Here is a 26079-nt window from a genome sequence, read left to right as displayed (position 1 = left end):
TCAAGGAAATAATTTTCCTTTTAAATTACATGTTTGTACATAAGAGGAGTGTTGAGCAGGATATCAAGAGGCAGAGGTCACTCACGGCACTATTTCAAAGTTAGTTAAACGCGGAAACCAACTCACATTTCCCCAATTTAGCATTTCATTTTAAAAAGTTGCTGAATTCAGGTACATCTCGATTGCTCAGGGTAATAAAGGAGACATTAGGCATGGATAACAAGACCACAAATAGTGAGTAAAGTAAGACACCAGGGATCGTTTCTTTCCTGTTTATTAACATTCACTCCAGGCTGTATACTTTGGTTACCATGGTCGCGTGGTGTCTGATGTCACAGGCCAAACCATATAAAATCACAGAGGCCACAACAGGCAGGAGGAGCGGCCTGGCCTTTTCTGAGTCGGGCAGCCCAGCCTGTGGGATGCCAGGCTGGGTGTGCTGGGCCTGACCAGCCGCCCGCTTTCCTCTTCTCCTACCTCTGCCTGCCCCCTGGTGGACAGTCCGGGTAAAGCAAGGGAGTGCGCCTTTGGGGTCTCAGTGGGGCTGAAATACGACTCCTCCCCTAAGACAGCCTGCCTCCCCCAGCCTTATTCTCCAGCAAAGTCAATTTCCTGGAGAATCGAGGCTCTGCCTCAGATGTTCAGAGCCTCCTTAGGATAAACACCTCCATTTTAATTCCTGGGGCCTTGATCAACCTGTGCCTCCCTTGATCCCCAAGTTGTGGGCACCTTCCCTTGAGCAGTGCCCTCATGAGGTACACCTTTTCCAGGAAACAAATACCATTCCTTCTTTGGGTCCTGCAGGCTGTAAAGAACCAATACAGTACTGTGCTATTGACCATGTTGCCACTACAGAAGCCCCTTGTGTTTCCAAAAGTACATGTCTATAGTCATTCGTTTATTCATCAGAAAACAACTAGAAGCCAGGCCCCGTGCTGGGCCCTGGAGACATGGAAGAAACCGGGCTGAGGCTCCTGCCTTGAAGAGCTCGTGGCCCAGGGAAGGGACAGTTCATCTGTCATTGATTGCCACGTGACAGTGTCTATGATGCTAAAAAGATGTCAGTGCTGTGCTCCAGGAGCAAAGGCCGTGGAGGAAGAGGCTTTGGGTTTGTTGCGAGTTCTTGCCAGAGTGAGGCAAAGCCAGTCACTGCTTCGTTCAGATGACTCAGGTAAATAAATCAGGCCTCACAGGCTGTCCTGACACCACACACCTCTAGAATACCCTGGCTGTGCTGGGAGCTATTGGTGTCAGCAGAGTATTTTCATCCCTGTCCAAGTCACAATGATCTGACTGTACCAGCCTGTGTGGATGTTGCTAAGAGGAGGCAGACAGCACCATGAGCTCCCTTAGATGACGATCGGCATGATGTTCCTGCTGTGGCAGCACTCAGCTCTTGCCAATGTTCTGCTCTGCTTTGCTCACTTTAAGCCTCCCTTAATTTTTTTTGATGCCAGTTTCCCCATTGCTGACTCACAGATACGCAAGACTCAGGCAGAAAAAAAAAGGTAATTATCTCAAATGACTCAGGCGCCCTCCTTGACTCTGGGATCTCTGTACAGACTTGCATTTTAAAAGCTGAGGGTAATGATGTTGTCATTTGTGCAGGAAAGGCTGGAAGAAAAACACATTAGTGTTCTTCTAAACTCCTGACTTTTGGAAAAAATTAGCATAGAGAGGATGGATGCTCAGCCATGGCCTGACAGTCAAATACCTAATCCAGAGGTGAAGGCACCTGCACAGAGTCCCATGCGCTGGCGAGCTTCCTGGGGACAAGGGCAGTGCCTTGATCACCTCTCTTCCTTGTGCAGTAAATGTTTGTTAGATGAATGGTTGTCAACTCTAGCTAGTCCTGTCAGTCCTCCCTGAGCCCTGAAAGAAACAGAAATTAGGAAATAAAAACAATGAGCAGGTCCTATACTCCTAGATTTAAGATTTGTGAACAAGTAAGGGAAAATTATTTGCCTGCTACAAAACTGCTAAGAGAGATGATAATCAAGGAAGGGTGGGAATCATCTAAGGGAAAGAAGAAGGGAATCAATTGTTGCTCCACTAGTGGCTTGCTGAACAGCTTTCCACACTCGTAGGAAAACAAATCCCCCACCACCAAGAGTAGAGGCCCCAGCAAGAACAGTCACAGCAATGGTGGCCATCAGGCACCCTGTGCAGCAGAGTGGAGCCGCGGGCAGCAAGCAGATCGTGCCTGGGATAAAGACTGTGGTGGCTGTGCTAGGGGTGGCAATAACACAGGGAGACTCTCAGTAAGGGGACCTGAGGTATCATCCGCGCCCAACTCCACCCTTTCTCCCCTCCCCAGAGGAGAGCCAGCATCAGCTCCTGAGGAAGGGAGGGCTAGTGTGGCTTGATGGGGTGGCAGGGGTAGGAGGCACAGCCAAAGGCTCTGGAAATCATCTTGAAATCCTAGGTTTTCCCGGAGGCTGCTGTAGCCTGGGGGAATGGAGTTACATCTAACTGTAAATGTTGTTCACACTCAGTCTAAAGAAAGTCCAACAGTCATTTTAGGATGGTGGTGTACTTCAAATTACTTTTCTATGCCGCAGCTTTGGGTTCCATTAAATTCTCATTCTTCCCACATTTCTGTTTTTCCTCCAGGTACCCTCAAAGAGCACCCATCATTCATTCATTCATTCATTCATTCATTCATTCATTCACTTATTCAACAAATACTGATTGAATCCCTGCTCTTTACCAGGTTATACTAGGTACCAAGAATACAGGGTCAGCAAAGACAGGCATGGTCCCTGCCTTCAAAAGGAGAGGACCTTGATCAAATACCCACACAAATTAACATCATTGCAATGTGTGGGGTCCTGGGTATATAATGAGGGGATTTGGTTAATAAGGGACATCAGGGAAATCTCTGAGGAAATGATGAGTGAAATAAAATCTGAAGGAACAATAGGATTAACTAAGCCCAATGGGTCCTGGGCATCCCCTAGAGTGGGGCTGCACATGAGTATTTAAGGCCATGAAAGATGGCAAGTGTGACCTGAGTGCAGACAGCAAGGAGGTGAGATTCTCAACCAGGCTGGGGAAGGCCATGCACGGGCAGCCACTGAAGTGTTGAAGTGGACAGGTGATGTGATCCAATGTGCATTTCAGAAAGAGTTTGATCTCCCTGTGGAGAACAACTTGGAAAATGTCATAACTAAATGTCGTTAGACCAGTTAAGAAGCTATTTGCTACAGGTGTGTTGGGGTCTAGGAGAGGGACAACGGAGGGGAAAATGATGATGGGGTAGATAGGCTTACAACATATTCCACTCCTGAAAGATCTTCCAACAGCCTTACCCTGCAATGAGCCCCTCCCTTCATGGGCTAGATCACCATCTGAGAGAAAAGCACAACCTTCCCTTCTTTCAGGTTTGTCTCTAAGGATGTCCCTGTAACTTGTCCCTTGGGATGCCTTCATGATTTCTTTCTAGCTTGCTCTAAAAATGAAGTAAAGCCTGTCCATGATGCCTGGGACATATCAACTTCAAGGTCGTGGACGGAAATGATGATAACTCAAATTATAGGACTGTCAACTTTCAAGTCCCCATGACCTTAAATGATGGATCAAGGGGCTGGGATCAGATCAAGAGAGCTTCAAACCACTGCTGGCTGCTAGAGCATTTAATCTGCTGATGGAGTGCTCAATATAATATAATATTGGAATGTGTGTGTGTGTGTGTGTGTGTGTGTGTGTGTGTGTGTGTGTGTAGTCCAATTAACCAAAGTGGTCTTCTTCCGAACGCTTTGAGGATGCTGTAGTAAGATCCCTGCATCAGGTGAGAGTGGAACTAGTTACCAGATGTTCTCTTCTGCCTGGGATCCCTGCTCCTGTAAGACAGTTGGTAATCCGTTCCAAGAATGATGTTTTACCATGGTGTTGTGTTAGGCACCAGGGACTGGAAGATGAACAAACATTTCCTGTGCTCCTGGAGCTGCAGCCTAGCAGGCCTACCAATAAGGACAGTGCCATGGGATATGCTGCAGCACAGGCAGAAGCAAAGCGCTGTGGAAACCCCAAGGCGGGATGTAGCAGCTCTGCCTGGCCGAGTTAGGAAGGTTCTCCAGAGGTCACATCTGATCCAGGTGTCAAGGGATGAGCAGGAATTTATCTTGTGAAGAAGAGGAGGCTGGTTGTTTCAGCAAAAGAAATAGCTCAAAAAGACACCTAAGAGTAAGATGTGCCCCAAAAGTGTCCCCAGGGGTGATAGAGAAGCTGTAGCAGGAGGTAAGTCTGGAGACAGAACTCTGGTGGGGTTACTGGAGCAGGAGGGTCTATCTGCTTTAAGGAATATACTGTGTTAGTTTTCTATTGTTGCATAGCAAATTACCCCAAAACTGAGAAGCTTAAAACAGTTAACGTGTGTTATCGTATAGTTTTCATGGGTCGGGAGCACAGTTGTAAATTAGCAGTCCTCTGGCTCAGGGTCTCACAGGCTGTAATCAAGGTGTCAGCCAGGACCAAAGTCAACTCAAGGTTCTACCAAGGGAGGGTGACCTTCCAGGTTCACTGCTGTGGCTGCTGGCTAGAGACATCAGTTCCTTGCCACATAGGCCTCTCCGTGGGGCACGTCCCACCATGGCAGTTGGCTTAAGAGAGAGACTTTTTGTAACCCAATCTTGGAAGTGACATCCCATCACTTTTGCTGTATTTAGTTTGTTTAAAGCCAAGCACCAGGTCCATCCAGCCCAGGCTGAAGAAGAGGTTACATGAGAGAGAGAATACCAGGAAGTGATGATTATCAGGGGCCCTTTTAGAGGCTGCCTACCACATATACCAAGAGCTATTTATGGCCTCATTGCAGCATGATCCCACTCTGCATAAATTATAGAGAAAGACATATAATTTTATTGCATATTAGTTTTTGTTGATGGGTACATTCTGGTCTCTAGGAGCCCCGAAGAACAATGTGCTTCATTTCACAGCTCTCCCTAAGGATTTTATACAACCCACTTGGCACTCATACTGTTATTATTAAATGGATTCAGCCAAAAGCTGCCTGTGGGGGTAGAGATCGGTGGGAAGGTAGGGCGGCAGAGGAAGGAAGTGATCAGGACCCCAAATTGAATAAAGAAAAAGGTCACACGCCAACTGCAAGTTAGAAAATGAATCTGAGTGGAAGTAAGTATCCTGGCTGACAGCTCACACATGATGCCAACTTGCCACAGCTTGGCAGCGCCTTTGGTTTTCCCACATGCAACTGAAAATAGCTAGCATTCATCCTGAGGGAGTGCTACTAAAATAAGTAACTACTTGGAGCTATACCTCACTGCTCATTCAAGTTGGAAGCAGTCTGCAATTATTTTGCTGAAATTAGATACAAATTAAGTTGCCACTTCCGGAACTCTTTCTCTTGTGCTATATTACAAAAAGGAAACTGATTTTTGAACTCGGACAGCTTAGATGTTGCTTCTTAAAAATAAATGTGATCTCTGACAGAATATCTAAAAAGATAGATTATTGATTTTAATCTCTCATGAGGCCTAACTTCTACACGATCCAGGTTTCCTGATTTTCAGACCTGAGTTAAGTTGCTATGGATATAATAGAGTGACAGGCCAGTGAAGGAAACTGGGGATAGGGAGTGGCCTGCCCACAGGTGAGATATACTGTCTTTAAACTTGTTAGGGATAGAAAAGGGGGTTAGCCTAGAATTGTCTTCTGGGATGTAAGGGAATAGTCCTGCTCCCACTTTTTAAATAGTGGTTTGAAAGTTTTCTCAGGGTGTGCATACATTTGGACGTACAAGTTCTGCTATGTTTTAAAAAGGAAAACAGAATAAACAAACATATATGAAAACAAACAATAATAACGATGATTTGGGTCTTTCCTCAAACTTGGCTGGAAGTTACTGGCACACAAATAGTAGAAGTGTTTGGGGGTTTTCTCCTATGAAGGAGCCCCTGATTTGTACTATCTCAATAAAGCAACACCTTCTTTTGACCTGCCTTTGGAAGTAGGTGAATTTCTAAGAGCCCAGCTGTGCCTGGACCCTAGGAGGCTGTCATGGCTCCCAGGGTGGTAATGTTTCTCCACAACTTTGAATTTCAATTTCCCTTTACAAAAGGCAAAATTTGTTTTATTCCCCATTGTTGGAGACATTAGTCATGGATGAAACACATTTAAAACTCCCCCTATGCGCCGCTTCTTGCCCACCCCAACATCCCCACTCTATATCCTCATTCCAATCTAGTGAATCTTAGAAATGACACATTGAATGAAGAGCTTTCCATGTAATCTTTCCTTCTTGGTGAAGTTTTCTTTTTGCGGGGTTCTGGCGTGTGTGCGAGTGTTTGTAGCTCCATAATTCTCAAATGAAGAATTGCTAAAAGGTCATCTACGCAAATCCTTAAGATGGTGAATCTCTACAACCTCACTTTAATTTTAGGAGATATTTCATTTCATGCCTTAAGTTTTGCAGTTATTTTCAGCGTCTCCTCTTCCAGACTTCTTAGGACTTGGAAAGAAAATGAAATGACGTTGAATGAAATCAAAGTAAATTGAGTGATCTGAAATGATTTGATGTCAGCAAGAATTCCCCATACAGCTCACAGCCCTCCCCCCAGCACATCTCCCTCTTGGGTATGGTGAGTTCAGCTCCAAATTTATTCTGACAAGAAAGCACAGGCAATGGCTCCAGTTGGTCTAAATCAAGTGAAAATCCAAAGCAACCATCCTTCCTGGACAACCTTCTGCTTTCCCAGTGCTTATCAAGGTCTGAAAATTCCTATTTAAAGAAGTAGAGCTTTCTTTTAAGTCCTAACAGAGCAAAGTCACACTCAACAGTGCACACGCACAAGTCGGGCTCAAGAATGCATTTTTGGCAGAAAGGCTCCTCTTTTCTCTGTCTCCTCCAGCTCTCTGCAGGCCCAAATCTTGCAGAAGCCATTCCATGTTCCCTGAGCAGGAAAAGACAAACTCAGACCGACAACTCTGGACTTCAAAAGACAGCACACAAGGGGAGGAAGGACTGAGAGTACCAACGCGTGAAAATTCAGAATGCTGCTATCTCATTTATTTTAACCATTTAGGAAACGTTTTGATCCGCATCCTTTTCCCTTTCCTGATTTCAGAAAATAAAAATGCTTCGGTTCTGAGGAGTAACTCTCTATATGGAAGAGGAAGATCAGGGGATGGATGGGGGAGGGCTGCTTGCGTCCTCTCCCCTGCCACACACACACTCCCTGTTTCAGCCAGTGTAAAAATAGCTGCCCAGGTTTCTGTATTCATCCCTAAGCTGCAATGAGGCGCCTGCCTCCCGGCAGAGTCCGCTGCCTTTTAGTAGCTTATAACATCAGGTGACGCCTCCAGCCCTTCCATTCCCCGCCCCAGCCCGGATAAACGTCCTCCGTGACCTTAGAAGTTTTCAGTTTAATCAGCGGTATCGTTTTTGAGAGGAAAATCCTCCCGGCTTTGCGGGCTGGCAGGGCTCTGGGGCCCTCCTGCCTCCCAGCCCAGGCCGCAGAGCGAGAGCGTTTCCATCTGTGCTAGGAGCGGAAAGAGCCTCTCTGTGCTCCCCGGCACGTCCAGCGCGCGGGCGGGAACACGCTCTCCTGTGGGGGGCAGCTTTCCCAAGGCCCTTGCCTAACGAGGGCCAGGCGGCTCCCCCGTGGGCCCCGAATGGCTCCTGGCAGGCCGACCCCCATCCCTGTCGAGAGCACTGATTTCCCCAGCGTCCGGGGGAGGCAGCCGCGCCCTCCTGGAACGAGGCAATCCAGCGGTCAGGCGGCGGCAAGGGCCTGCGCGTGCGCAGAAAAGAGCTGCCTCCGCGCCAGGCTCGGGCGCGAGGGCGGAGGATGGAGGGCGAGGGCGCATGCGTCAGCCGTGCTGCTGGGGCCGCGTAGGAGAACTGAGCCGCTGGGTCCTGCCGTCAGTGCAGTTTCTTGGCCGCACGTTGGGGACACTGCGCCATTAGAAGACAGCCACAGAATGTTAAAGGCACAGCCTCCTTCGAGGGCATCTGCATAATGCCTTCCGTTTACAGATGAGGAAATTGAGGCCCAAAGGGGTGATGGGAAAGGCCCAAAGCTGCCTTTCTGGATTCTGGCAGCTGGGACCAGATCCAGCTCGTATTGACATGGTTTAAGCACTTCTTCAATGAGCACTTATCAAACGCCTAGATACTATGTACTCAGTGTCTGAGTGGCAGAGAAAGATAACCACGAATACGTCAGAAGCAGCGTAGCTACGGCTGCCCTGGATTTGGGCATAGAATCAGACAGACCTGGGTTTGATATGATGATTTCCAGGACCACACTACTAGTTGGATGGCCTTAGTGAAGTAGTTAACCGCTCCATGCCCTAGTTTTCTGGTCTGCAAACGGAGATAAAAATAAGCTGGGGTCGTGGGATTTAAATGAGATAAGTTGCACATTGCTTAGCACAGCGCCTGCACTTGGAAGGCACTCAAATAAATATTCGTGCAATGTTTTGAGAAGTAGAAAGTGCTAGGCACGTAGGCGTTCAGGAGACAGTCACGGTACTCGTTTCCAGACAGAAGTCATGAGGAACAGGAGGGAAGGTGCTTTCCCGTGAGCAGCGCTTGGGGGAGACTCACACAGACAGTTACAGGATCTGGCATGACAGGGAAAGGAGGAAATGGCTTCTGTTAATCTTTCCTTCAGCTTCTCCCGCCCTTCCTATGCACCCTGTTTCCCTTTCCACTTCTCACTGTGACTCAAGGTAGGTGGCTGCAGAGAGACACTGGGCCCTCTTATCAGGGAAAATATGTTCTGCAAGGTGGCATAATTTATGTTTTAAGTCCCACTTTATCATAGGGGCTCCCCTCCTCTTTACCTAGGTGTGATAGGCACAGGAAAAAGGAATGGAGTTAAGTGGATATGTGACTAAAGTGTCAAATTGGAGTAGTGTGGATCATAGATCTCAGACATGAAGATCTTCTGGGTGGATTCCCTCATATTAATGAAGAAGCAGTGAAAAACTGTGAAAGGCAAAATGACATCAAGTTTCAGACTCAGGTTGGAGCCATGGTGTTCTGTAGCACCACAGTTCATTCATCCACTCACACACACTACTCTGGGTGGATATCCAATATACTGCCAGGTACAAGGTTCTGCCTCAGTAAGCAGGGAAAGGGGAAAGGAAATAGAAATCCAGGAGGATTCTCGGGTTCTTTGTGCAGCTTCATGGATGTTGATACCATTTACTGTGATTGCAAGTAGAGGAATAGAAACTGACCTGAGAGGAAGATGGCATATTTTGAACATGGGTTTGATGTGGCTGTAGGACATTCAGGTGAAAACCTCCAGGAAGAGTTAGGAACATGAGTTCCAAGCACAGGAGAGAGGCCTGGAGGTGCTCACTGGGGAACAGCCAACTTAAAAATGGTCACTGAAGCCAGGGCAGGGCTGGGATGGCCCAGAAGAGCAGGCAGAATGAGAAGATTATGAAAGCATGAAACCCAAACCTGACAGATACCAACTCCTAAGGATCAAATAAGAGATCCTGAGGAACAGATGGAGAAATGGAAAGAAAACCAGAAAAAAGTGACATCAAGCAGTTCACATGAAGACTCTCCAGGTTGAAGAAGTGGTCAGGAGTGGGAAATGCCACAGAGATGTCAAGCAAATGAGCACTGGAATGTGTCTGTTGTATTTGACAATGAGGAAGTCATTGATTACTTGTGAGACATTGGTTTTAGTGGGGATGTGAGGGCAGAAACCAAATCACACTAGGTTGGAAGCAAAATGGAGTCGAAGGAGAGGAGGAGAGGCAGGGCTAGTAAGTATAAACCACTGCTTCCAGAGAGTTGGTTGGGCAGGGAGGAGGAAGTTACAGCTAAAAGAGGAGGCAGGGAGAGTTTCCTATATTCATTGTTGTTTTGTTTTATTTGTTTTGTTTTGTTTTGTTTTCGCAACGATGGGAAACTGGAACAAGCTTATAGGAAAGGGAAAGCAGGAGGGGTCAGCAAGGAGAAATAAGTTGGAGTCTCAGTACAACCCCCAGCACCACCACAGGGTGAATGACAGAATAGGGGATTCTGGCCCCAGATAACCCAAAGGAAGGGATCTTCTTCCTTGGTTCTTTTTTTCTACCACTGGAAGGGAAGAAATGTACATGGGAGGTTTAGAAATGGACTTGGGGAGCTCTTTAAGTAAGCTTTATCTGTGTCAGGATCTAACCCTGGCAGTAATCTTACCATCAAATGCATTTAATCAGCCCCATTTGTATGTGGATCTGTGCCCAGTGCTATTCAAATAATGTGAAATGGATACTGTTATTACCATGTCACTCAGGATTATGGGTAGCAAGTGACTGAAACCAAGTTCTAACCATGGAATCCATGGGTTTGCTAAACTGGGTAGACTGGCTTTAGGCCCAGTTAGATTTCAGGTGCTTTAAAGGTGTTGTCATGTATAATAGGCATAATGTTTTGAAATTATCAATGTACTTTTCTCTTTTGCCTTTCAAAGCATATGAACTTAGTCTACTCAAGGCATTTATCTGCCTAGGAAGAGATGAAAGTTCTTTCCAGAAAGTATGCAAAGAGAAAGAAAGCATAACACTCAGCTTCTGGCATTCAAAAACAAATTTTGTAGCAAAGCAATAGCCATGTAATTCAAGCCCTTACTTTGAAAAAATATCCTGTACATTCCATTACCTTCCTCTTCAGAGGGTCAAGAACTGAGCTTGGTAGACTAAACCTTAGGGTTTTATATTCAAAAGGTCTGGACCAGGAGAAAGTGGGAGTTTATCAGAGAACAGAAACAACAGAATAAGACAAGAGGCCTGAGTGGAGAGATTGTATTGGAAAAGTAAAGCTTAACCACAAAGGCAGAGGGAGATCTTTCCCCCACATCCCCTCCAGAATTATGAGAGGAAGAGCCCAGTGTTGGTCAGGTAGCAGCAGGCCCTGCTATGGACTTTTCAAGCTGTGTCAGGTCCCTATGAAGCCTAGACTCTGCCCAGACATAGAAGCAAGCCTGTAGCCAGTATGCCAGAGGTGATCATTGTAGTGAGGTGACTCAGTGGTGTGGGCTGCTGAGGAGAACCCCAGGACCAGGGTTGATACGAAGTCATGGACAGAAGTCAGTCTGTAGCAGCAGGAAGAGCAGAGAAGGAGCTAGACCAGTCAGGGAACACCTTTGGGAGTACTGCCTCAGATCGCTCCAGATGGATCACAAGCTCCCCATCCACAGACCCCCACATCAGAGGCTTTCAGTGCACCCAGGACAGACAAAAGTGGATGTTGTCCCAAAATAATCACATACAAGGCAGCTATGCTCAAGGACCAGTACAAGGACAAGAGTTCCCTTCCTCTCAACACCATGAGGACATGGAAAAGACACACACCACCATACTACCTCCACCCCAACACATCCTGCAGGGATGATGATCAAAACATTTTAAAATCCTTACAGGCTGAGGCGCTAAGGAGTCTAAATGAAGGTGTCCTACTATGCCCAGAGTTAACCCTTTAGTTGATGGATTATGAGGAACAGGGATCTCAGGGCAGAACCTGTTTACCAACTGCTCCATGCATATTTTAGTATTTTGTCAATGAGGGCAGCCATAATGCCATGTACCTGTTGAATATTGGCCATACATCCTGATGGCATCTTTATGGGAGGAGAAGGAGAAAGAGGAAGCCATCTGAGAAAGCGAGCATGTTCTCAGTGAGGATATTGAATTATTGGATTGAATCAAGATTTAAACCCTAACTAGTGAAGGACCAGATTGATTATGGACAAACTAGAGAAATTATATTTTATTGGCACATTCAAGTTGCAATATGAGTTGAATTTACTATCTGTCTGCTTTCTTTGTGTTAGTTTCACTCTCAGGCAGAAGCTCCAAGCATCAGCGTAGCAAAGGGCAAAGGATCTCTTTCTTAATAGTGCCCGCAAAATCCCAGTCAGTCTCCCATTGGCTTAGCTTTGGTAATGTACCCATCTCTGAACCAAGCCCTGATTGGCCAAGCCCAGGTCACATGACTATTCCTAGCCTCATGAACTGAAAGTGGAGTGAGGGGTGGCTCCCCTAAAGAAAATCAAAAGGCTGTGAGCAGAAAAATGGGGTAATGAATGCTGGGTAGGCAGGCACAACAGATAGAACCACTATTGCCTTCGGAGTTTAACTCTCTAAAACTCAGAAAGCACAGTAACTCCATGGCGGGAAATGAATTGGCACCTGAGCACTTATTCATACATTAATCAGTGTAGAAAACTAACTTTGAAAATCATAAAGCAGATTTAGTTTTCCCTCTTAAATTTTCTTCCCACACTGATTAAATTACTTTTAATAATTAGAGTTAGGAAATATAATCAACTAAATATCTAGTATAGTTTAAAGCTTGGTCCAACCTGTAAATAGTTCCATTTAGGAAGTGCTCAGTCTCCCTCTTTACTGATGTGAAGACAACAACTGTTTTACGTTTTCTCTGTGTGTTATTTTCTCTTTTTTAAGAATCACCCTCTTGTCAGGCATGGTGGCTCACACCTGTAATCCCAGCTACTTGAGAGGCAGAGGCAGGAGGATTGCTTGAGCCCAGGAGTTAGGGACTGCAGTGAGCTATGATTGCACCACTGCAGTCCAGTGACAGAGCAAGACTCTATCTCTACAAAAAGAAAAAAAAAAAAAAAAACATAGAATCAACTTCTAAATCCAAGATAAACTGCACAATTAATTTATTGCCTATTTTTAAAAAAGGTTTTTATAATAAACAAAAAGTTTAATTATTCCAGATACAAAGAGATAGTAAAGGCAGCATTAGCTTTTCTTCAAACACTTCCACATAAATTTTTAAATCCACATGATTTTAAAATCAGCCCTATGTAAAAGGGGATATTTAAAATCTAGAAAAAGGAGACATAGTCATCAGTCTTACTCCAAAATTTATGTTGTCTTTTGGAAAGAGTATTATTTCACAAAGGATACCTTGATATTTACAATATGTAAAACTTAACTCTCAGAATTGAAAAACTCTTTGGGAAAAAAATTATTAATCATAATAAAGGGAAATAAACTCATCATCCCCTAGTGTCTGAGTCACATAATTAATTCAGAAGGGGCTGGCTTTCTCTGCATGTGGGATCCCAGGTATTCATTTATGCATCAAATATTTATCATACCCTTCATAGCTTCTCCGCACTGTGCTGGGCACCAGGGATGTGAAGATGAGTAAGACAGACTTGTGTCTGGGAAGAATGGAGACTGATGGAGAACACAGATCTCTATGCTGGGGTATGAGGGTGTGATGAGGGCTTGCAAGAGGAACAGTTCATTTTCCAGGGGATGATGGCTCAGAGACGAGCAGGGATACTAAGCTGCCTGAAGGGTTTGCAATTTCCATGGTGCCCAGTGCAGTGCCGAGAATGAACTGTAGACCATTTATTCCTGTGGCTAAGATGGAGGAGGTTTGGAAATCTTTAACAGTTGAGCTCTGTGACAGAATAGAACAAGAATTCCTGGTCCTCCCAGCGCCTCAGTATGTGTACTCTGGTGCTGATGTTCAAGATCGTGGTCATTCCAGTCATGCATTCAGCAGGCAGTCATTTAGCACCTACCAGACACTGCTTGAGCAAAGCAGACTAAAACCTCAAGGAGCTTACTCCTGAAGTAAGCTATATATTTTGATATATATTGTATACCAAAATGCTGATTAATGCTATGGAGAGAAAGGAAACAGGGAATGGGAAGGCAGGGTTGTAGGTTGAGGATTATGTAATATGAAATGGGGTCTTTAAGAAGTCTAAACTGAAGACAACTCCCTCAGTAACCTGAGCATCAACAACTGTGGCTGGTGATGCATTAGGAGTCCTGCAAAGAAAGTGGCCAGCCACCTGATGCCAGAGTTTCCGGGAAGTGGCCAGTTGGAGCCAAGACAGGGTGGTGTGCATCCTCCTCCATACCCCAAGAGTTTTATTATGTGGTGAGTGGAGCTGGTACAGCCAGAGTCTGAAGTAGTCGAGAGGGCATGCCTGGGGAGGAAACAGTCCTTTGTTCTGGGAATGATGAGAAGGTATATTTAGATGTAGGCAGGTCCCCAGGCAATGTCTTCTGGGGAAGAATAGCATCCAGCTCCCTAAAGGAAAGATTTGGCAAGGCCAAGATAGAAGGTCAAGGCCCTGACCAAGAGAATCAGAGTACAGTGTAGATGCCACATCGCTGGAATGGGCTAGGAGGAGTGAGCACATGGGGTACAGGTCCCATCTTTCATGGGCATCAGGCTACAGCTGGGAGGAGAGCAAAGAGAACTTAGGGTCACGTGTAGACCTTTAGGCTGGAACAGAGGGTTGGTATAGGGTGACCAGGTTGCAGGGGCTTTGGAATCAAGTCAAGGAATACGTGTTTTTCTCAGATCTACTAACACTGGCTCAGGACTTGCTTGTTCTGTCATCTGTGTAAGCACCACAGTTCTTTTTTTGTTTTTTGTTTGTTTGTTTGCTTGTTTTTTGAGATTGAGTCTTGCTCTGTCGCCCAGGCTGAAATGCAGTGGCATGATCTCCGCTCACTGCAACCTCCAACTCCTGGGTTCAAGCGATTCTTCTGGCTCAGCCTCCCTAGTAGCTGGCACTACAGGTGCACACCACCACAACTGGATAATTTTTGTATTTTCTGTAGAGACAGGGTTTCACCATATTGGCCAGGCTAGTCTCGATCTCCTGACCCTGTGATCTGCCCTCCTCAGCCTCCCAAAGTTCTGGGATTGCAGGCGTGAGCCACCAACCCTGGCCCCACCACAGTTCTTTTAACCATAAGCCAAGTAAGAATGAAATAAACTGTAAGTTCACTGGGAGTGCAGCTAGGAATGGGAAGGAAGGTGAAATGGCAAGGAATCCCAGTTTTCCATGCCCAGAGTATAATTCTCAATGGAAACCAAGCAGAAAGAGACTTAAATAAACCCCTGGGAAGGAGAAAAGTATGTATAGTAAACAGTGACCAGCACAGTTTGCCCTCCTGTGTGAATACCAGGGTCAGAACAACGTGTCATGTTGCCACTTTGATCACAGGATTTTGGTCAGAGAGAACGTGGGATTTGGACTTTGCTCTGAGTTTGGCTCTTGACTGTCACCTGTTCAGCGTGTGACCTTGGGTAAGTTTCTTAACCCTCTGAGCCTTCCTTTCCTCATCCGTATAGTGGGAATGTGCAATCTGGAGTCTCTGCTAGGATTCCGTCACATCTAGTGGACTAGTGGAGAAACCCTACAAGGATCTGGGAAAACTCCCTTTCTTGAGGAAATGCAGGGAGCTGCGCATGGTGGGCTCACCAAAAGGTGAAGCACCGTGCTGGAGGAGGGAGTAGTTTTGAGTACACTGTGGTAACAGGGGCAGAACCCCATCCTTACCCTACTCCCTATCAGACCCATGACTGATTCCTGGGCAGAGCTGTCACTAAAAACTAAAGGGACTATTTGTTAGTGCTTCATGAGACACTGGAGTACAGGGTCACTGAGATGAGACCCCCTATAAATGAGCATAAGAGAAAAAGGCATCTTTTCCACTTGACAATCCACAGAGCAACTTTACCAGAGTGAGATGGCAGAGCAGAGAAAGGGGCAGTGCCAGGCATTGATTTGCTGATGAGCACATGGAAGACCTCCTAGCCCAGGAACTCCCCAAAAGTGCAGGGTACAAGGTGCTTTGCTGGGAGTTAGGTTCAAAGTGAGAAATGGTGGTAACAAACTAACATTTGGATTATTAGTCTTGATGTGACTTTATTTGTGCATGCATAGTGTATCACACAGGGTTCTCTAGAGAAACAGAACAAATAGGACATATACAGATATGAGAAGGGGATCTATTATGGGAACTGGCTCATGAAATTGGCTCAAGAAATTCCATGATATGCAGTCTACAAGCTGGAGAGCCAGGACAGCTGGGAGTATAATTCAGTCTGATACTGAAAGCCTCAGAACCAGAGGAGCTGATGCTGTAACTCCCAGTCAGAGGCCCACGGTCTGAGAACGCAGGTGACAGCTTATGTAGAGAACGCAGCTTATATAAGTCCCAGAGTTGGAAGGCCCAAGAATCTGGAATTCTGATGTTGGAGGTGGAAGAAGGTAATGTCCTGGCTCCAGAAGGGAGAGCAAATTCACCTTTCCTCCACCTTTTTGTTCTATTCTGGCCCTCAGCCTGTTGGATGCTGCCCACCTGCATTGGTGAGCGTGATCTCTTATACTTAGTCCACTGATTCAAATGCAACTCTCCTCCAGACACACCCTCACAGACAACCCAGAAATAATGTTTTATCATCTATCTGGATGCCCCTTAACCCAGTGTGGTCGACACAAAATTAACCATCACACCTGGTGGGGGAAACTTGGCTAATACCCACCTCATAGGAATCAAACAGGATGTTCCCAAGCATGAGCCTGGACATGGCAAATACAAGGTAAATGGCAAATTCCCTCACAAACCACCCGGGAACCCATTGGAACCACTGCAGAATGCTCAGAACATCCCCTCGTGTGTTTGGGGATTGGACAACATTCTTGTGGCAAATATCTTTAATCATAAAGTAACTTAACACATATCTTTGAGCATGTATATGTTCCAGTAAAGTATACATGCTAAGAGGGGTTTGAAATTGTCTTTTCTTCTCAGCACTTTACAGTTTACAAAAGACTTCAATGTGAATTTTAGTCACGTTAGCTCTCACAACAACCTAATAATGTAGGATCCCCATATATAAATCAGAAGATTGCATTTCAAAGAGGTGAAGGGACTTGTCCTTAATGACCCAGCTAATAAGGGGTGCAGCTGGACTCAAACCTGGTCTCCTTCCATTAAAGTCTGGTAGAAAACTAAGACCACAACGAATACAATAATGACAGAAAAAAAAAAAAAACCCAACAACTATGAAAACCTGACTCAAAGTGCTGGAGACAAAGACAGATATCTATAGCTGGACATCCAGAAGGAGTCAGCTGGGACCTGAGCCAATCTAACTAGAAAATGAAAGGGTGCTGCTGAAGACAGGGAGGCATGGGTGGAAGAGGCAGGCTTCCAGTGGGACCTCACCTGGTACCCCTGGAGCTGGCACCCAGCTTTTCACATTTCACAGAGCATTTCTACTGACCTTTCCAAAGGGCACTACAACTCACTGTTCCCAAATCTCTGAAAGTCAAAACGGAGGCTTTGCTCCTGCATCACTGTCTGAACCCTGCAAATCACCTCTTGTGACTTTGGCAACTGCTGGTCTCAGGGTTTGTATCCCAGTCATTTCTACTTCTTGGAGAATTATTTATGACATTCTAAAAGTATGGAAAACCATCTACTGAAATGTGTCAACATTAAAACATTAGTTAGCTAGAAATGATGCTCATTTAAGTTACAGAAAAAAACAAGAGACAGGAAAAGACATGAGCATTTATGGGTCAGCCTCTGTCCTAGCATCTCTCACACTCACGATGTCTTGTTATATTCACTGCAATATAATTTGGGAAATGGTATCACTCCCACTTTGACAGCGGAGGAAATGGACACTCAGAGAGGCTAAGTAACTTGGCTAAAGTCACACAGTTAATAAGCAGCAAATCTAGGATGTGAATCCACATCTGACTTCAGGGTGTTTCACAATATACCACAGTTTATGGCCTGTGGAATTCAAATGGAATTAAGAGATAACCAGTAAACTAGTTTCATTGCCAATAAAATTCTTGACTTTGCTTTTTTATTAATTCAAATTTACCAACAATGCAATTTCCAAATTACCAGCTTCGGAAGAGTACTTAAATCACTGAAATACTCAGAATTCGTGGAGTCCTAACAGGGTTTGACACTGAGAGAGATGCCACCAGAGGACGCACATGGAGCTGAGTGACTCTAATGTGAACTTTCCTTTTTGACAGTTCTCTGTAAAAATGTGGCTTATCTTGCACTGGATGGAAGACGAGGAAGAGATTCTCAGCCAAACCTGCATGATTTCCTCAAACTCTGTTTAATACAAGTGCCAAAGTTTGACACATTCTAACCACTTTGCTTTCTTTGGCAATCCCAACTTTGACAACCGAGTAAGAATGTCTCCCCCTTGACAGGAACAATGTGTGAAATGAAAGACGTCAGGTGCTGTATTGGCTCTTGACAGCTCTTCAGAAGAAAGCACCTCCTGCCTGTTCTGTTCAGTCCTGGTGCAGGTGAGTCACTGCCTTGCCAGCCAGGCAAGTATTTTAAGAAACAAAATCTAAGCCAGAACCAGCAGAGAAAGACGAGGGATGGATTAGCGCCATTAGCTTTGATGGTGTCTTGTTGTCATGGTGCTAGGAAAATCACTATCATTTAGAGTCCCACTCAACAGCTGTTTTGCTGGAATTTTTGACATGAGAGGCTGTTGGCCACCCTAACACAGGCGTGGGACATGGGTGTGCGCACACACATACACCTGCAGCAGACACCCACTCTAGAGGGCTCACGTCGGTTGTCTGGGACGTGATTCAAAGGCTGTACCCATGTGTATGATAACCCTGTTTCCCATACATCAGCTTGCAGGAAGCCAAATGACCCACCAGCTTACCCACATCGCAGGAAGCTTTGGAGCAGAGTCAGTGACTATGTGAACCTGCCTCAACCTCTGCTCCCTGGTTCAGCATTGACTTGGGAAAAATGCCACTATTGCCTGTCTGTTAAACATTATTTCAAGGCTCAGGTCTTCTACCATTCTGAGGGGCAGGGGCAACTTTGAGTTCTGCCAGGATCTGGGGGTTAGGGGTAGGGGAATGCTCCCCAAGAGAAATGACTAGAATCTTTATCAGGCTGTGGAACACAGCCTGGCATTTCTGGGTAGGCAGCCTCTCCTGTAGCCTCTCCTGGCATCTACACTGCAAAGTCCCCTATTTCAGTATCTACTGAAAGGGGTGAGGGTGGGGGCATTCATTGGTACTGGGAGGCCAACTTAGAGTGAAAAGGAGCTTATCTCATGGCCCTCCGGTGAGCCACACTAGAGGAGGCCCCAGATGCACAGTGCTCCCTGCTCAGACTCACACTTGCCTGACTCCCTCCCTCGTACTCTTCTTTCGGCTGCCCTTACCTGGGGGACTGCAGTGGCTGTGGGGGCGCAATGGGGGTTGGGGGAGTGGCATACCTCACTACCTTGCTTTTCCCAAGTCCCTTTAATTAAACCAAATCTTCATATGAATGTAAAACACAAGTAGGCTTTATCCCAGGGCCCTGTGCTCCTCTGCCCTAGATTCTGACTCAAGGACTTGGAGCAGACTGATTTTTATTAAAAGTCCAAGTGATTCGATTGCAGGTGGTCCTGGACAACACTTTGAAACATGCTGTGGCAGAAACAAGCCAGCAAGCATATGGGATTCATCTGCTGTGAGTGATAATTTATCTAGTTTCTAAAAATAGTGTTATAGGCTGGACTGTTTCCCCATCCATCCCCCACGCCATGTGTATATTGACGCCCTAACCCCTAGTACCTCAGAATATGACTGTATTTGGAAATGGGGCCTATAAAGAAGTAATTAAGTTAAAACGAGGTCATTAAGGTGGGCTCTAATGCAGTATAACTGGTGTCCTTATAAGAAGAGATTAGGACACAGATGCACACAGAGGGAAGACCATGTGAACACAGAGGGAGAAGACAGCCACCTGCAAGCCACAGAGAGAGCCCCTCAAAGAAACCAACCCTGCAGACAATCTGATCTCAGGCTTCTGGCCTCCAGAATTGTGAGAAAATCAATTTCTGTTGTTTAGGTGACCCAGTCTGTGGTATTTTGTTATGGCAGCAAAGCTGACGAATACAAACAGAAGGCTGATTTCACTTAATAATCATCTCAGAAGGCAAAGATTGCTTCAAACTATTGTATAAACAAGGCTGGTTTGTGAACCAAAGGACATGAGCCCCAGACCTGGAGTCGCAGAGGCAGCATGACACACACAGATAGCACGGCTTCTTGTCGGGCATTCCTGCACTCAAAGTCTCAAAGAACCTTCCTCTCTGGCCTTCCACCTGAGTTACTTTAGACAAGACAGCTATTGTTATTTTATTTAAAAAATATGTATATAGTGCTTACTATGTGCCAGGTAATAGTCTATGCACTGTACAAATATTAAGTTGTTTAATCCTCGTTATAACTCTGTGATAGATACACTGAAGAGTTACAGTCCCTTATTCAAACCCTTGCTTGGGACCAGCAGTGCTTGGCATGTCAGAACTTGGGGATTTGAGAAAGATATACAGTATATGTACCATAGGCTTCATAACACCTCATGGCATCTGCAACAGCATCCTGTTATGAAACATACTGATGTTTCTAGTTTCTGTAGTGACACATATATACGTTGCATAAGTAAAGACTGTAAGTATCCTTGTGTCAACTCAAGACACAAGGATACTTTCAGTCAATGTGCTTGTTTCAGGTCAGGTTTTGCTGCCAAATGAGTTATAAATACATTTTTTCATATTTTGGAGCTTTTAACATTTCAAAATTGTGGGCCTGTGTTATCCCCATCTTACAGATGAAGAAACTGAGGCACAAGGAAGTTAAACAACTTACCCACATTCATTAGCTCATGGGAGGTGGGACTGGGCTACCAACCCCCCAGGTTTGCAGCCTTGCCGTGAGGACCCGATACAAGGGAGACTTCTGGGATGAATTGTGTCCTCCAGAATTCATATGTTGAGGTCTTAACCTGAGTACCTCAGAATAGAACCTTATATGGAAATAGAGTTGTTGCAGATATAATTAGTTAAGATGAAGTCATTAGGGTGGACCCTACTCCCAAGTGACTGGTGTCCTTATAATAAGGAGAAATTTGGACCCAGAGGCAGGCATGCACACAGGGAGAGCACCACGTGAAGATGAAGGCGGAGCTCAGGGTGACACTTCCGCAAGCTTAGCAATGCCAAAGGTTGTTAGCAAACTGCTAGAGGCTGGGAGGGAGGGGCATGGAACAGATCCTTCCCTGCCAGTCCTCAGAAGAAGCCAACCCTGCCGACACCTTGATCTTGAACATGTGAAACAATCCATTTCTGTTGTTTAAGCCACACAGTTTGTGGTGCTCTGTTACAGCAGCCCTGGCAAACCATTACATGATCCTTACCCAGTGCCGGATTCTGAGTGGGAGATCTTCAAGCGGTAGCTGGTCATACTTACTATCAGTATGACTGAGGCCTCAGACTGTTCATTGAAAAATAACGTCAATGAATTAGATTATTTCTAAGACCTCTTTCAAGTTCTGGGTCTAATTTTTTATGTTTATAACATGGAGATAATTCATCTCCACTTGTACCCCAATGGCCTGGCTCTTATAGCATTTCTTCATTGTTTTAAAGATGGGAACCAACCCAAATGTCCATTAATGATAGAGTGGGTAAAGAAAATGTGGCCCATATACACCATGGAATATTATGCAGCCATAAAAAAGAATGAGTTCATGTCCTTTGCAGGGACATGGATGAAGCTGAAAACCACCATTCTCAGCAAACTAACACAGGAACAGAAAACCAAACACCGCATGTTGTCACTCATAAGTGGGAGTTGAAACATGAGAACACATGGACACAGGGCGGGGAACATCACATACCAGGGCCTGTGAGGGGGTAGGGGACAAGGGGAGGGAGAGCATTAGGACCAGTACCTAATACATGCAGGACTTACAATCTAGATGATGAGTTGATAGGTACAGCAAACCACCATGGCACATGTGTACCTTTGTAACAAACCTGCACATTCTGCACATGTATCCCAGAACTTAAAGTAAAATTAAAAAACAACAACAACAAAAAAGATGGGCTAAGCTGGATGCAGTGGCACACACCTGTAATCCCAGCTACTTGGGAGGCTGAGGCGGAAGGATCGCTTGATCCCAGAAGTTTGAGACCAGCTTGGGCAACATAGCAAGACTCTGAACAATAGATGGGCTAATGTAAATGTGGTCTTAGAAAGCAAAACAACAAGCCAGGCTCAGTGACACATACCTGTAGTCCCAGCTATTCAGGAGGCTGAGGCAAGAGGACTGCTTGAGCCCAGGAGCTCAAGGCTGCAGTGAGCTATGATCGAGCCACTGCACTCTAACCTGGGCAACAGAGCAGGATGCCATCTCTAAAGAAAAATGCAAAACAAAACAAAGAACATTAAAACCGAAACCATGTGGGCCCTAATTTGCCTTCTGATGTTCCTGCTTGCTTTGTGAATTCGCTCAGTCCTTGGCTTTCCTGAGTCTCTTCTGCTTGTGTCTTCAGGCCTGTGGAGTTAAAACCAGTGTGACCAGGCTACGGATTCTGCAAAGGAAAGTAGAAATCTAAGTTAGAGGTTGTTTTCTGTGAGTTAAGAGTGTGTTGCTAGAACTCTATTTAGGCTTGGAACATTTGGGTTCTTCATGTGGACATTTGTCCCCAAAACGCCACTTCACTGAGGAGATTAAAGCTGCTTTAAGAGAGCAGCTTGAATATGTTTTCTGTTCATAGGACAAGGCATGGTTGGATCCAGTCTAGGGAAAGAGGTAAAATGATAAAAAGGTTTTTTTGAGATTTAGTGACAGGATTTAGCCCATTGTCAAGCTAGCTTGGAGCTTTAAGCCTCTGCCCTTAAGATTCTACACATCAATTCAGAAAAGGATTTGCTGTGGATGGGGTGTGGCCCCAAACTCTCATCTGTGGAAACAGGACTTCAATGATGGTGTGTGTTCAAAGAATGGGCTTTGGATTTCCTTCCAGCATCTGATTGTGGTGTGCAGTAGCTCTTGGGGCTGCCTTTCTGACTCCCTGTCAGTCCCTCAGCCTTTGTCCGGGAAGCGGCTCCCAGCTTCTTTCCTGGAAGCACTTAGCCAAGGGGCCTCTCTCATCTCCCCGTAGTCCAAGCCCCTCCCAGAGCCAGGGGTGGTTTTAGCATTTGCTTACCGTTTTTCATGTTTGTTCCTTGTTCCTGGATACCCTCTCCTGATTTTAGAAGTGTGCCTTCTCCTATCAGTGGATGCAGCCCCGTGGAATTCCGTGGGGATACAAAAATAGTTGCAGGATGGGGGTGTCACTTTTTGGTCGGTGATTCTATGCAATACAAAATGATAAATTTAAATAAGCAAAAAGACCTATCTAATCAATTGAACTGCTGGGAAGTAGAGATCACATTTGTTCATTTTTGAATCCCAGGTGCTTGGCACAAAGTGAGTGCTCAGCACAATTATTTGTTGAATGAATCCCTCTTAGTTTTCTTCCTTCTTCAGAGAAGTGCTCTGACATGCATTAAGTTTAAATGTGGTTGCACAAACAAAGTTGGAAGATGTTTCTGCTGCATAATAGCTGTCATGAGTCATGTCCAATAAAAAGGTCCTGGGATAAGGAGGAAAAGGACGCACAGTCCAGATCCAGCTCAGCCAACATCACCCAGGCGGCCCCAGGGTCTTCGGCCTCCCTGTGCCTCGATGTCCTCCATTGCAGCAAGAAGGTCATAATTTCTGTTCTGCCTCCCTCACAGCTGGTTATGAGAATGTGACAAGAACAGACATGAAGAGATCACACTGGAGGTCCTACTTTTATTACCATTATTATTACTACATGTAATTTCAGAGTTGAAGTGATCATAATACTTCTGACCACCTCAATCTCTTTTCTTCTCCATGAGCCTTCAAGGACCAAAGCCAGGTTTACCTCCTACCTCAACTGAAGAAATGTCCATCCTGGTGAGGACTTCTTGCAGCTCAATCATCTGCTTGGTCAGCAAACATTTTCTGCATCACAGGTGGAGACTGAAAAGTTAAGTTGTGGAAGACTAGCTAAAAAACAGTTGTTTGCTGACACAGTTCCTGTGCTTGAAGCTACTCGAAGCACAAACAGTAAGGTCTTCTCACCGAGACTATGCTCCTCAACAGCATCCTTGAACCAGCTAGAGAGCCCTCAGCCCCAGTTCTGCCCACAACAGGCCCAGGAGGTGAGGAGATTTGATAAGAGCAGTCAGCCAGTGGCCAGCAGAGAGGCCGGGAACCGAAGCCTCCTGATTCCAGGCCGGTTTTTACTTTACTCCCCACGCCTCTCAGTGGGGGCATTGGTAGGTGGTGCTTTGCTTCCTCTTGTGTCCTGGTGCAGATGCTGTTGCTAAGGTAACTGGGTAAGCATAAAACAGACACAGCCCATGGGGTCTTGCTGCCTCCATCTGTGTGTCCAGACAGTTTCCCATCCCTGCCAGAGAGACACAGTCAGGCTTATTGATCCAGGCTGAGTATGTGTGTTGGAGCCTGGAGAGAAACGCCTGATCTGTGTGGCAGCCTGTATTCTCTGAACACTCTTCCTGGGCATGGTTTTAGTCAAGATGCTAAAGATGGAGACAGATGATGAGGAACCAAAATTGCTTTAGTATACCAGTTGTCAGTGTGACATGGCTAAAGTTGTCCAGGGCCTGGGTTCTTGACATATCCTTCGTTTATTCAGGGCATATGTAGAATAAGAGGGCTGAAAGTATGCCTCAACTCTGAATTCTGTGTCTAGCTTTCCTGCTGTACCCCAAGATGAGACCCTCCAACTTTCAGACAAGGGCTTTTCTTAAAGAGCTATGTGGTACCGTGTGGCTGATGTTCTCTTGTTCCTGGGAAGGGTTAGCTAATTAGTGTGTTATCCAGGGTCTTCCTTACCTCTTTTTCTTAACCCTTCACTTAGCAGGCCCACCAGAGTTGGTCCCAAAGGAGAGAGGAGAGAACATATATAAATGAGCCAGTTTGGCTGCAGTGACAGCTCACAAGATGGTCAGATCATGGAGAGGGACTGAAATTCAGTCTAAGCTGCAGAAAAGGAGGAGAAGCAGGTACGATTCCTGCATTCCCAACTTTAAGTGGCCCCTGGAAGAAGCAAAGCATGTCCACATTAAGGCTGGGCTTCACTTAGGGACTCCCTGGCTTAGGATCTCACTGTGACTACATCCCCAGTTTCTTTGGGGTGCATGTTGGAGGAGGTAGATCAGTCCTGGTAGCTGGTCATAGAACTGTAGCCTTTTGAGGTCTGAGAGAAGCATGAGATGCTGCAGAGGGCTAGAAACTCAAACCCTGAAATATGAACCCTGCCACCCTTACAGGTGACCACACATACTAACTCAGTCCCTCTCAACAGACTCACAAACTTACCACCCACTTTCCAGGCAAACGCAACAGCTAGCTGCTCCCTACATGTCCTTTGCTTTTCTACCACTGTCCTTTACCACTTCTCTCCACTTAGCGACATCTGTCTTAGACAGGATACATCGGTTGCAAGTTCAGAACCCAACTCTTATGAGCTAGGGAAAAGGAGGGCACAGCTGATATTTGGGAATACCTGGAGTCAGGGGCTCAGAGTTCACGACAACTCTCCCACTCTCACCTCTTCTCTCCACTTCTCTCCAGGTGCCTATTTCATTCTCCCTCATGATGTAGTGATTTCATCCACATTGCAGGAAACGTGGCTGCCCAAATCCCTCCCTGCCACACCCACATACATGAAGTTCCTGAATTTAACCTCTTTAGGCTTTCACTAAAGATATTGCCAGTTTTAAATCTGAAAATCCCAGGTAAGACTAATGAGTGGCTGTCCTTGGTTAGGCGCCCACCACTGGACTGTCAGGCAAAGCAGGGCGAGGGCAAGCTCATAGCACGCAGTTCCTGTGGGCTGTTGGGAGAGGATACTTTCATGTGAGAGGAGAGTGGCAGGCAGACAATCCCACAGACATCCACAGCAAGGCCTCCCTCCAACTTTAAGGCCCTATTCAACAAAGGTTCTCCAGAATCCTTTTCAGCTCCACCAGGACGGGAAATAGCCTTCTCCTCCTCTCCACCCTCCCAGTGTTTTCACCTGTACCTCCCCGTGCACTGAACACCTGTTGACCACGTACTTACCATTCGAATAACTTTTATTATACAAATACTAATGTGTGTCACTGAAGAAAAACATTGGAAACATAAATAAAGAAAGAGAATAAAATAAAAACCACTCATAACTCTGCCATCTGGAGATAATCACTTAGCATTTGGGGGTGTTAGCAGCTGTTAGATTGATGTCTTTTTTTTCTCTGTCTACATTCAACCCTTAAACATCTCACCTCTCTGTGCTCCCCCAGAATCACCACAGTGCTTCCCATTCAGCGTGGGCTTCCTTTGAACATGTTAAATAAGCAGTGAATAAAGGAATACACAAACGGA

General features: G+C 45.7%; 2 long non-coding RNA genes across 2 annotated transcripts; both read left to right on the top strand.

The window, feature by feature from the left end:
* The first annotated feature begins 432 nt into the window (after nucleotides 1–432).
* On the top strand, nucleotides 433–7121 carry LOC104664416. The gene is made up of 3 exons (XR_748270.2): nucleotides 433–1508; nucleotides 6444–6599; nucleotides 6870–7121. It is a non-coding gene; the product is annotated as an uncharacterized LOC104664416 (long non-coding RNA).
* A 1330-nt stretch (nucleotides 7122–8451) lies between these two features.
* LOC104664415 lies at nucleotides 8452–19676 on the top strand. The gene is made up of 3 exons (XR_748269.1): nucleotides 8452–8694; nucleotides 18012–18110; nucleotides 19223–19676. It is a non-coding gene; the product is annotated as an uncharacterized LOC104664415 (long non-coding RNA).
* The last annotated feature ends 6403 nt before the right edge of the window (nucleotides 19677–26079 follow it).

This window comes from Rhinopithecus roxellana, chromosome 1 (genome assembly GCF_007565055.1).
Source record: "Rhinopithecus roxellana isolate Shanxi Qingling chromosome 1, ASM756505v1, whole genome shotgun sequence".
In the NCBI taxonomy this organism is placed as follows: Eukaryota; Metazoa; Chordata; class Mammalia; order Primates; family Cercopithecidae; genus Rhinopithecus; species Rhinopithecus roxellana.
This window is presented reverse-complemented; position numbering and strand designations above follow the sequence as displayed.